We start from the raw sequence: 12,531 nt of genomic DNA, 5'->3' as shown, positions 1-12,531 counted from the left end.
TCCTCTTCTCCTTAGAAGGCCCGTTGTACCCAGCTCCTTGGAGCCTTTGGCTATGTCTGGAATCCAAATGGTCTCCCCCTATGCCTATGAAATAACCACTCAGAATAAACCTTATGTTCAAGTTGCAGGGTCCTTATTAGGTGCCACCCAGTGGATTGTGACCCAGCAACCACATGTGACAGAGAACTACCCTGGAGGGTTTTTCTGGGTGTAATCTTTATGGGAGCAGATGGCCAGGTCTTTCTTAGGAGAAGCTACGGGGTAGGTTCCTACTGTTGACTATTAGGTTAGCAGCCGAGCGCTTAACCTTTGCACCACCACGGTTCCTTACCCTGAGATTGGACAGCTATTAATCTTGGGTTTCATACTTAATGCTTTAAGACTTCTGGAACTTCCGTCAGTATATACAGTACAAAGCTTAACTAGTAAATAAAAGGAAAGTTACAAAAATAATTTAATATATGGTCACTTAAAGTATGGAGCTGCACGTTAGTATGCATTTTTCTAGGTGCTTTACCCTTAATAAAAAAGTTAAAAAAAAATTTTTAAGTGTTTAAAACGAACAAATCGAAATACTCATCTGCCTCGTGCAAAATAGCTACTTTATCAGGCTGCATCTCCTGGTACTAAATCATTTTAATAAGCACGTAATTGACAGAAAGATCCAGCCAGAAATTGCACCAAGCTGCACCTCTCTGTGATCTGCGTTAGGGCACAGGCCGCCTCAGGGTAGGACTGTTTCAGGAGAAAACGGCCTCGGTTCTTGTCTTCGCTGTAGGGAAGAATTCCAACACTGAGACAACTAGTGCCAAGCAATTCGAGGTTTATTAGCTAGCAGAGGGTTAGTAGGGATAGTACACTTGACCAGGGAGTGTCAAGGGGGCTGCTCAGAGAGAGAGAGAACCTGAGTGCCCCATCCAGTCATTTTCTTAGGACTTTATACCCTTTTCTTCTACCTTCCCCTGCTAACCCTTCACTGCCAAGTCAGGGACCCCTGTAGGGACCATTTCCCCTTTCTCTTTCTAGTGCAAGCTCTCCCCCTTCCCCTTATATCATCCATTTCCTCTCATTCTTTCCAAAGTGCAAGCTCTCCCCCTTATGGAACCATTAAAAAATAAAATAAAGACAGTAGAGTAAGATCAGTCTCAGTGGGCTTTTCTAGTAAATCCATCAAGGAAAAGTTTGAACATTTCAGGTAACAACTGTCAAACTTATTAAGGGGCAAAAAGTAAAAAAAAAAAACAACAAAAAAGAACAAAAAGAAAAGTGAATGAAAGAAAAAACGATCATATCTGTAGGGTGCTGAGATGCTCTGAGAGACAGAGCAAACCGCTGCCCCCACCAGGCCTAACTCACCCCCAGCTGACTTCTACCACAGGTGGTGTTGGGCTTTTGCCCAGCCCAGGACACGTCCCAGGGTGCTGAGGATCCTCTAGAACACTTAAGAACTGGTGGCTGAGGAGAGAAAAGCGGCCAGGTGTAAGTACCCACAGCACCCAGAGTTAAGACGGAATGCTAAAACAGTCTCAAACTGCTGTGAGGACCACCCTAAATCCCCCCTTGCAGCGCTTCCTTCATTTATTTAATGTGGTAAGGTCTCTTTGGAGGAACCCCGGTTGCACAGTGGCTAAGAGCTCGGCTGCTAACCAAAATGTGGCCCGTTGGATTCCCCCAGCCGCCCCATGGAAGCCCTATGGGGCAGTGCTACTCTGTCCTATAGGGTCTCTTTGAGTCACAATGTACTTGAGGGCAGTGGGAAGGAGACCAATCAAAGAAAAAGAAAAAGGATGTGAGACTCATTAGCATATGGCTCTAAGTAAAGCAGGTAACTTACTATGTCCTATCAGATAGAGGAAACATTCTTAAGTTTCTGTAGCTTTGAACTTAACTAGAGTCGCAACATATCTTGCCATATCAAAGAGTTCAGGTCAGAGCAGGGCTGCTGTGCTTTCTCTGTTCCCAAATCTGAAGCCAAAACAAGAAACTGGGCATCTAGGAGGCTTCTCTTGCATGAGACACTCCACTATTCAGGCGAGTTTTGATTCTTTTGAACAGCAGAGAAATTCCACCCATGTCAGGAACCCTGCTCAGGCGTCCATAGCCTGTGTAGAGCTGAGAAATTCTCATACCATTCAGATTGTGTCCCTCCCTAAGGCTTGTGTTTCTGTTCTTGTGTAATCTGAATCCAATTTTCGGCCCTTGTCACATTCTCTCCCATTTACAGATGTGTGTGTTTTCCCCCGCACTTGAGTGCGATTTCACATTTTCATCTTGATTACTGACCAAAAAATGGTTGGTTGGAACCCACCAGTGGTGGCACAGAAGAAAGGCCTGGCAATCTGCTTCTGTAAAGTTCACCCCCAGCAAAACCCTAGAGAACACAGTTCTACTCTGAAACCAAGGGGTCTCCATGAGTCAGAATCAACTGACAAAAGAGTTAACCAATTGATTCAGGTTCCTTATAAAAGACAAGCTTACATCTATGCCGATTTAGTAGAGAGCTTCGACGGCGGGTCCAAACTTTCCTGTCTGTGGCCACTGTGTGCACAGTAGATACTGAGCTCTGATTGTTTGAATTCCACCGTGGCGCCCTGTGCCCGACGTTAGCGGGAGGCACGCATTTCCTGGGTCCCACGGCGCAGTACCGTCAGCGTCGGCATCCAACGTGGGGAGTCTCTGGGCTTACTCCTGGATCTAAGTCTGCTTTTTGACAGGCTCCCCATGAGTCCTCACCCACCCAGTGCTGTCAAGTCGATTCCGAGTCATAGCGATTGAAGAAGCATTGGTCTAGAGGTTTTTCTATCATAATTTTATCCTTGATTATTTACTTCGGCTCGAGTTAATTTTAGTTCAATCACTTTTCTGGAGCAGGTCAATGAAATATTCCTTCTTGATTTTTGCTGTGCATATTTATTGTTGCTGTGCATGTGCCGAGAAACGTTCTAGGAAAAATCAAAAAAGACATGGGTGCAGACAAGAGTGCAGGTCATAGCAATCACTGTGGCCTCGATGAGCTCTTGCTTGAGTTTAATGTTTGACAGGGAACAGGGTGGCATTTTTTTTTTTTTTCTCAGTAAAAAGTTGACAATTTCAAATTCAGTTACATGGATAAATTGTCTCTGTTCTTGCTGGGTGCCATCGGGTCAATTTGAACTCTTAGTAATTCATGTGATGGAGTAGACATGCTCTGGTTTTTCAGGCTATAATCTTTTTTTTTTTTTAAATAATTTTTATTGTGCTTTAAGTGAAAGTTTAGAAATCAAATCAGTCTCTCACACAAATACCCATATTCACCTTGCTACACACTCCCAATTACTCTCCCCCTAATGAGACAGCCAGCTCTCTCCTGCCTCTCTCTCTTTTCGTGTCCATTTCATCAGCTTCTAACCCCCTCCACCCTCTCATCTCCCCTCCAGGCAGGAGATGCCAACATAGTCTCAAGTGTCCCCACCTGATCCAAGAAGCTCACTCCTCACCAGCATCCCTCTCCAACCCATTGTTCAGTCCAATCCATGTCTGAAGAGTTGGCTTCAGGAATGGTTCCTGTCCTGGGCCAACAGAAGGTCTGGGGGCCATGACCACCGGGGTCCTTCCAGTCTCAGTCAGACCATTAAGTCTGGTCTGATGAGAATTTGGGGTCTGTATCCCACTGCTCTCCTGCTCCCTCAGGGGTTCTGTGTTGTGTTCCCTGTCAGGGCAGTCATCGGTTGTATAGTCTATACTCTTTATGGAAGCAGATAGTCAAGTCTTTCTCCAGTGAAGCTGCTGGGTGGCTTTGAACCTCCACCTTTAGGTTACCAGCCAAGTACTTCACCATTGAGCCCCTATCTTTAATTATCCCTGTTTTAGAATACACACCTGGATTTTAGGATCGACTTTTCCCAATCCGAGGCATTCTTGTATTTGTCCACAAGAGGGCAGCATAAGGAGGTGCCTTAGCAAAAACCTTTGGCCAGTGTTGTGTAGGAAATAGGGTACCATCTCCTGGGGAAAGAGGAGACTGCTTCATGAATGGAGATGAACGCTGTTCTCTTCTGTTCAAAGTGCCCTGGTGGTGCAATGGGTAAGTGGGCGGTTCCAAAACACCAGCTGCTCCTCAGCAGAAAAAACCTGGTGATCTGCCCCTGGAAAGTTTACAGCCCTGTGGGCAGGTCTACTCTGTCACATTGGGTCGCTGTGAGTTGGACTCGCTCAAGTGGCACACCACAACAATTGACTACTCGCTTTATTTTGATATGACTTGCAGAAACATACTGTTCACGACATGATTTTTCTGATAAAAATGGTTATATATTCATTACAAAATTTGGTATAGAGAAGAAAACACAAGTTGTCTGTAGTCACAACGCTCAGAGGCAGCGAAGGTTACCAAGTTGGTAGTAACCTCACTTTTCTAGATGCCGCCTGTGGGAAAGAGGAATCTACACATTTTAAAGGACACAGGTTCCCAGTGTAAACTGTTTTCTCATCTTCCCTTTCACATCAAACCTATCTTGAGCGTCTTCCCCATATCCCCAGATATTCTTTGATATTAAATTTTTCTTGGCTGTAATCATTTACTTATTTATTTGTCTTATTAAAATTTAGGTGAATGTCTACAAAGGAAATTAGTTTCTCCTTGAGCAGTTAATACACAAATAGTTTTGTAACATTGGTTGATGTGATTATGAGTTTTAACGGGGCATGGTGTCCTATCCTGTAGGTACATTATAACTGGTTGGACAGATACAAATTTGTCTTTTAGGTGTTTTACCTGTCTTTACATTGTAAATGATTTCACATATAGGAACTCTACTGACAAAAAGTAAATCAGCCACCCAATTAATCACTGCCCGATCTTGATAGAGGTTGAATTTTTGCCCTCTTCCCTTCAGTTGTATTTCTGAAATACTAGTTTGCAGGGAAAGTTGAAGTACCCACTCTGCAATTAATCGCTGTCCTTTTATCCCCACGGTCACCTCGGATCTGAAGTTGGTGTCATTCTTCCTATTCTTGATCGCATCCTGTTATTACAAAAGGATGTAGTGTTCATCAACTTAGAATTGTTCTGTTTTTCAATCTAATCACAAGCGCATGTTCTTTGGTCACTTAAGACTATAATCGTGAGATCTACCCATGTCGCTAGGGACACAGTACATTTTAGCAGTTCTAAGATATCGTAATTTATCAATATAACTTACTGGACCTCCTGAAGAATGGACAAATCTGTCTTGGGAGAAGTTCAGCTAGAATGGACCTTGGAAGGGAGGATGGCCCACGTACCTTGGGCATGTGGTCGGGAGGGACCAGTCCCTGGAGAAGGACACTGTTTTAGTCATCCAGTGCTGCTATAACAGAAATACCACAAGTGGATGGCTTTAACACAGTGATGTTTATTTTCTCATCGTAAATTTGGCTAAGAGTTCAAATTCAGGGCGTCAGCTCTAGGGGAAGCCTTTCTCTCTCTGTCGGCTTTGGAGGCAGGTCTTTCTGGACCACAATCTTCCCCTAGACTAGGAGCTCCTTTGCCCAGGAACCCCAGGTCCAAAGGAGGCGCTTTGCTCCTGGCACTGCTTTCTCGGTGGTCTGAGCTCCCCAACTCTCTGCTTGCCTCCCTTTCCTTTTATCTCTTGGAAGACCCAAGGTGGTGCAGGCCACAGTCCAGGGACACTCCCTTTATACTGGGCCACGGAGGTGACCTGAGTAAGGGTGTTACAATCCCACCCTAATCGTCTTAACATAAAATGACAATCACAAAATGGAGGACAACCGCAGAATACTGGGAATCATGCCCTAACCATGTTGACACATATTTTTGGGGGGACACAATTCAATGCATGACAGACAGCATGCTTGGTAAGGTAGAGGGTCAGCGAAAAAGAGGAAGACCCTTGACAAGATGGAGTGACACAGTGGCTGCAACAATGGGCTCAAGCATAACCAGGGTTGTGAGCATGGCACAGGACTGGGCAGTGCTCCATGCTCTTGTACATAGGGCCGCTATGAGTCTGAACTGACTGACAGCACCTAACAGCACCAACTAAGAAAGCAGCTTGGTTGCCCGGAGGGTGACTGCTATCTATTATAGGGATGCAGCTTTCAGCTCCAGGAGGGTTTGCCAAAAGGACGGAAGCCTTGCGGAAAACCAAAATGGAAGCATTCCTATTTTGCGTGAAGGAAGAGTGCGTGCATATCTGGTGTTTTATACATGGGCAATGTTGGACAGGATTTGGCTTCTAAGAACAATAGCTTCGGAAATCACTATGAAATGTATGATTGAGTAATGAATGTAAGCTTGTGATTTTGGGGGAAAACTGATTTAATGTACAGCATTGGAACATTTTAAGAGAACTTACGTTTCAGTCTATTTGTAAGTTTCATATCCTAGATTTAACAGACTTATCAATCTAGCTGGTGTTGTAGAGAAAACCTTGAACACTGTTTCAAGTTAAAACAGAAAGGCTTATTAAGTTTTTTAAGCCGCTGCAGTTGGGGAACTCTGTAGCCCATTGAAAACGGAGCCAGGTAGTCCTGGGGCAGTTTCGTTATCCAAGTGGATCGGAAGTGCATTGTATGTATAGATGGCTTTTGGTAGAATAGACATTTTTACTATGTTAAGTCTTCCTATCCATGAGCAGGGTATGTTTTTCCACTTAAGGATGTCCTTTTGAATTTCTTGTAGTAGAGCTTTGTAGTTTTCTTTCTTTCTTTTTTTTTTTAATTAATTTTTAGGAAGCTTCAAGTGAACATTTACCATTCCAATCGGTCTGTCACATGTAAGTTTACATACATCTTACTCCCTTCTCCCACTTGCTCTCCCCCTATTGAGTCAGCCCTTTCAGTCTCTCGTTTCGTGCCAATTTTGCCAGCTTCCCTCTCTCTCTATCTTCCCATCCCCCCTCCAGTCAAGAGTTGCCAACACACTCTCCCGTGTCCACCTGATTTAATTAGCTCCCTCTTCATCAGCATCTCTCTCCCCCCAGCTGACCAGTCCTTTTCATGCCTGATGAGTTGTCTTCGGGGATGGTTCCTGTCCTGTGCCATCAGAAGGTCTGGGGAGCATTGCCTCCGGGATTCCTCTGGTCTCAGTCAGACCATTAAGTATGGTCTTTTTATGAGAATTTGGGGTCTGCATCCCACTGATCTCCTGGTCTCTCAGGAGTTCTCTGTTGTGCTCCCTGTCAGGGCAGTCATCGATTGTGGCCGGGCACCAACTAGTTCTTCTGGTCTCAGGATGATGTAGGTCTCTGGTTCACGTGGCCCTTTCTGTCTCTTGGGCTCCTCGTTGTCGCGTGACCTTGGTGTTCTTCATTCTCCTTTGCTCCAGGTGGGTTGAGACCAATTGATGCATCTCAGATGGCCGCTTGTTAGCATTTAAGACCCCAGACGCCACATTTCAAAGTGGGATGCAGAATGTTTTCATAATTGAATTATTTTGCCAATTGACTTAGAATTCCCCTTAAACCATGGTTCCCAAACCCCCGCCCTTGCTCCGCTGACCTTTGAAGCATTCATTTTATCCCGGAAACTTCTTTGCTTTTGGTCCAGTCGAATTGAGCTGACCTTCCATGTATTGAGTGTTGTCCTTCCCTTCACCTAAAGCAGTTCTTATCTGCTAATTAATCAGTAAAAAAAACGCTCTCCCTCCCTGCCTTCCTCCCTCCCTCCCTCCCCCCCTCGTAACCACAAAAGTATGTGTTCTTCTCAGTTTGTACTATTTCTCAAGATCGTATAAGAGCGGTCTTATACAATATTTGTCCTTTTGCCTCTGACTGATTTCGCTCAGCATAATGCCTTCCAGGTTCCTCCATGTTATGAAATGTTTCACAGTATTCGTCACTGTTCTTTATCGATGCGTAGTATTCCATTGTGTGAATATACCACAATTTATTTACCCATTCATCCGTTGATGGACACCTTGGTTGCTTCCAGCTTTTTGCTATTGTAAACAGAGCTGCCATAAACATGGGTGTGCATATATCTGTTTGTGTGAAGGCTCTTGTGTCTCTAGGGTATATTCCGAGGAGTGGGATTTCTGGGTTGTATGGTAGTTCTATTTCTAACTGTTTAAGATAACGCCAGCTAGATTTCCAAAGTGGTTGTACCATTTTACATTCCCACCAGCAGTGTATAAGAGTTCCAATCTCTCCGCAGCCTCTCCAACATTTATTATTTGGTGTTTTTTGGATTATTGCCAGCCTTGTTGGAGTGAGATGGAATCTCATCGTAGTTTTAATTTGCATTTCTCTAATGGCTAATGATCGAGAGCATTTTCTCATGTATCTGTCAGCTGCCTGAATATCTTCTTTAGCGAAGTGTGTGTTCATATCCTTTGCCCACTTCTTGATTGGGTTGTTTGTCTTTTTGTGGTTGAGTTTTGACAGAATCCTATAGATTTTAGAGATCAGGCGCTGGTCGGAGATGTCATAGCTGAAAATTCTTTCCCAGTCTGTAGGTGGTCTTTTTACTCTGTTGGTGAAGTCTTTAGCTGAGCATAGGTGTTTGATTTTTAGGAGCTCCCAGTTATCTGGTTTCTCTTCGTCACTTTTGGTAATGTTTTGTATTCTGTTTATGCCTTGTATTAGGGCTCCTAAGGTTGTCCCTATTTTTTCTTCCATGATCTTTATCGTTTTAGTCTTTATGTTTAGGTCTTTGAACCACTTGGAGTTAGTTTTTGTGCATGGTGTGAGGTATGGGTCCTGTTTCATTTTTTTGCAAATGGATATCCAGTTATGCCAGCACCATTTGTTAAAAAGACTATCCTTTCCCCAATTAACTGACACTGGGCCTTTGTCAAATATCAGCTGCTCATATGTGGATGGATTTATATGTGGGTTCTCAATTCTGTTCCACTGGTCTATGTGCCTGTTGTTGTACCAATACCAGGCTGTTTTGACTACTGTGGCTGTATAATAGGTTCTGAAATTAGGTAGAGTGAGGCCTCCCACTTTCTTCTTCTTTTTCGGTAATGCTTTGCTTATCCGAGGCTTCTTTCCCTTCCATATGAAGTTGGTGATTTGTTGCTCTATCACCTTAAAAAATGAGATTGGAATTTGGATCGGAAGTGCATTGTATGTATAGATGGCTTTTGGTAGAATAGACATTTTTACTATGTTAAGTCTTCCTATCCATGAGCAGGGTATGTTTTTCCACTTAAGGATGTCCTTTTGAATTTCTTGTAGTAGAGCTTTGTAGTTTTCTTTCTTTCTTTTTTTTTTTAATTAATTTTTAGGAAGCTTCAAGTGAACATTTACCATTCCAATCGGTCTGTCACATGTAAGTTTACATACATCTTACTCCCTTCTCCCACTTGCTCTCCCCCTATTGAGTCAGCCCTTTCAGTCTCTCGTTTCGTGCCAATTTTGCCAGCTTCCCTCTCTCTCTATCTTCCCATCCCCCCTCCAGTCAAGAGTTGCCAACACACTCTCCCGTGTCCACCTGATTTAATTAGCTCCCTCTTCATCAGCATCTCTCTCCCCCCAGCTGACCAGTCCTTTTCATGCCTGATGAGTTGTCTTCGGGGATGGTTCCTGTCCTGTGCCATCAGAAGGTCTGGGGAGCATTGCCTCCGGGATTCCTCTGGTCTCAGTCAGACCATTAAGTATGGTCTTTTTATGAGAATTTGGGGTCTGCATCCCACTGATCTCCTGGTCTCTCAGGAGTTCTCTGTTGTGCTCCCTGTCAGGGCAGTCATCGATTGTGGCCGGGCACCAACTAGTTCTTCTGGTCTCAGGATGATGTAGGTCTCTGGTTCACGTGGCCCTTTCTGTCTCTTGGGCTCCTCGTTGTCGCGTGACCTTGGTGTTCTTCATTCTCCTTTGCTCCAGGTGGGTTGAGACCAATTGATGCATCTCAGATGGCCGCTTGTTAGCATTTAAGACCCCAGACGCCACATTTCAAAGTGGGATGCAGAATGTTTTCATAATTGAATTATTTTGCCAATTGACTTAGAATTCCCCTTAAACCATGGTTCCCAAACCCCCGCCCTTGCTCCGCTGACCTTTGAAGCATTCATTTTATCCCGGAAACTTCTTTGCTTTTGGTCCAGTCGAATTGAGCTGACCTTCCATGTATTGAGTGTTGTCCTTCCCTTCACCTAAAGCAGTTCTTATCTGCTAATTAATCAGTAAAAAAAACCCTCTCCCTCCCTGCCTTCCTCCCTCCCTCCCTCCCCCCCTCGTAACCACAAAAGTATGTGTTCTTCTCAGTTTGTACTATTTCTCAAGATCGTATAAGAGCGGTCTTATACAATATTTGTCCTTTTGCCTCTGACTGATTTCGCTCAGCATAATGCCTTCCAGGTTCCTCCATGTTATGAAATGTTTCACAGTATTCGTCACTGTTCTTTATCGATGCGTAGTATTCCATTGTGTGAATATACCACAATTTATTTACCCATTCATCCGTTGATGGACACCTTGGTTGCTTCCAGCTTTTTGCTATTGTAAACAGAGCTGCCATAAACATGGGTGTGCATATATCTGTTTGTGTGAAGGCTCTTGTGTCTCTAGGGTATATTCCGAGGAGTGGGATTTCTGGGTTGTATGGTAGTTCTATTTCTAACTGTTTAAGATAACGCCAGCTAGATTTCCAGAGTGGTTGTACCATTTTACATTCCCACCAGCAGTGTATAAGAGTTCCAATCTCTCCGCAGCCTCTCCAACATTTATTATTTGGTGTTTTTTGGATTATTGCCAGCCTTGTTGGAGTGAGATGGAATCTCATCGTAGTTTTAATTTGCATTTCTCTAATGGCTAATGATCGAGAGCATTTTCTCATGTATCTGTCAGCTGCCTGAATATCTTCTTTAGCGAAGTGTGTGTTCATATCCTTTGCCCACTTCTTGATTGGGTTGTTTGTCTTTTTGTGGTTGAGTTTTGACAGAATCCTATAGATTTTAGAGATCAGGCGCTGGTCGGAGATGTCATAGCTGAAAATTCTTTCCCAGTCTGTAGGTGGTCTTTTTACTCTGTTGGTGAAGTCTTTAGCTGAGCATAGGTGTTTGATTTTTAGGAGCTCCCAGTTATCTGGTTTCTCTTCGTCACTTTTGGTAATGTTTTGTATTCTGTTTATGCCTTGTATTAGGGCTCCTAAGGTTGTCCCTATTTTTTCTTCCATGATCTTTATCGTTTTAGTCTTTATGTTTAGGTCTTTGAACCACTTGGAGTTAGTTTTTGTGCATGGTGTGAGGTATGGGTCCTGTTTCATTTTTTTGCAAATGGATATCCAGTTATGCCAGCACCATTTGTTAAAAAGACTATCCTTTCCCCAATTAACTGACACTGGGCCTTTGTCAAATATCAGCTGCTCATATGTGGATGGATTTATATGTGGGTTCTCAATTCTGTTCCACTGGTCTATGTGCCTGTTGTTGTACCAATACCAGGCTGTTTTGACTACTGTGGCTGTATAATAGGTTCTGAAATTAGGTAGAGTGAGGCCTCCCACTTTCTTCTTCTTTTTCGGTAATGCTTTGCTTATCCGAGGCTTCTTTCCCTTCCATATGAAGTTGGTGATTTGTTGCTCTATCACCTTAAAAAATGAGATTGGAATTTGGATCGGAAGTGCATTGTATGTATAGATGGCTTTTGGTAGAATAGACATTTTTACTATGTTAAGTCTTCCTATCCATGAGCAGGGTATGTTTTTCCACTTAAGGATGTCCTTTTGAATTTCTTGTAGTAGAGCTTTGTAGTTTTCTTTCTTTCTTTTTTTTTTTAATTAATTTTTAGGAAGCTTCAAGTGAACATTTACCATTCCAATCGGTCTGTCACATGTAAGTTTACATACATCTTACTCCCTTCTCCCACTTGCTCTCCCCCTATTGAGTCAGCCCTTTCAGTCTCTCGTTTCGTGCCAATTTTGCCAGCTTCCCTCTCTCTCTATCTTCCCATCCCCCCTCCAGTCAAGAGTTGCCAACACACTCTCCCGTGTCCACCTGATTTAATTAGCTCCCTCTTCATCAGCATCTCTCTCCCCCCAGCTGACCAGTCCTTTTCATGCCTGATGAGTTGTCTTCGGGGATGGTTCCTGTCCTGTGCCATCAGAAGGTCTGGGGAGCATTGCCTCCGGGATTCCTCTGGTCTCAGTCAGACCATTAAGTATGGTCTTTTTATGAGAATTTGGGGTCTGCATCCCACTGATCTCCTGGTCTCTCAGGAGTTCTCTGTTGTGCTCCCTGTCAGGGCAGTCATCGATTGTGGCCGGGCACCAACTAGTTCTTCTGGTCTCAGGATGATGTAGGTCTCTGGTTCACGTGGCCCTTTCTGTCTCTTGGGCTCCTCGTTGTCGCGTGACCTTGGTGTTCTTCATTCTCCTTTGCTCCAGGTGGGTTGAGACCAATTGATGCATCTCAGATGGCCGCTTGTTAGCATTTAAGACCCCAGACGCCACATTTCAAAGTGGGATGCAGAATGTTTTCATAATTGAATTATTTTGCCAATTGACTTAGAATTCCCCTTAAACCATGGTTCCCAAACCCCCGCCCTTGCTCCGCTGACCTTTGAAGCATTCATTTTATCCCGGAAACTTCTTTGCTTTTGGTCCAGTCGA

General features: G+C 43.8%; 1 long non-coding RNA gene across 1 annotated transcript in view; it reads left to right on the top strand.

Moving 5' to 3' along the window:
* Nucleotides 1-3,729: 3,729 nt before the first annotated feature.
* LOC126069593 (uncharacterized) overlaps nt 3,730-12,531 on the top strand; it is a 224,373-nt gene continuing 215,571 nt past the window's right edge. The window contains exon 1 of the long non-coding RNA XR_007515978.1: nt 3,730-6,504. This is a non-coding gene — a long non-coding RNA (uncharacterized LOC126069593). The remainder of the gene's footprint in view (nt 6,505-12,531) is intronic.

This window comes from Elephas maximus, chromosome X, assembly GCF_024166365.1.
Source record: "Elephas maximus indicus isolate mEleMax1 chromosome X, mEleMax1 primary haplotype, whole genome shotgun sequence".
Classification (NCBI taxonomy): Eukaryota; Metazoa; Chordata; class Mammalia; order Proboscidea; family Elephantidae; genus Elephas; species Elephas maximus.
The sequence above is the reverse complement of the archived record's forward strand: the minus strand, read 5'-3'. Positions and strand labels throughout refer to the sequence as shown.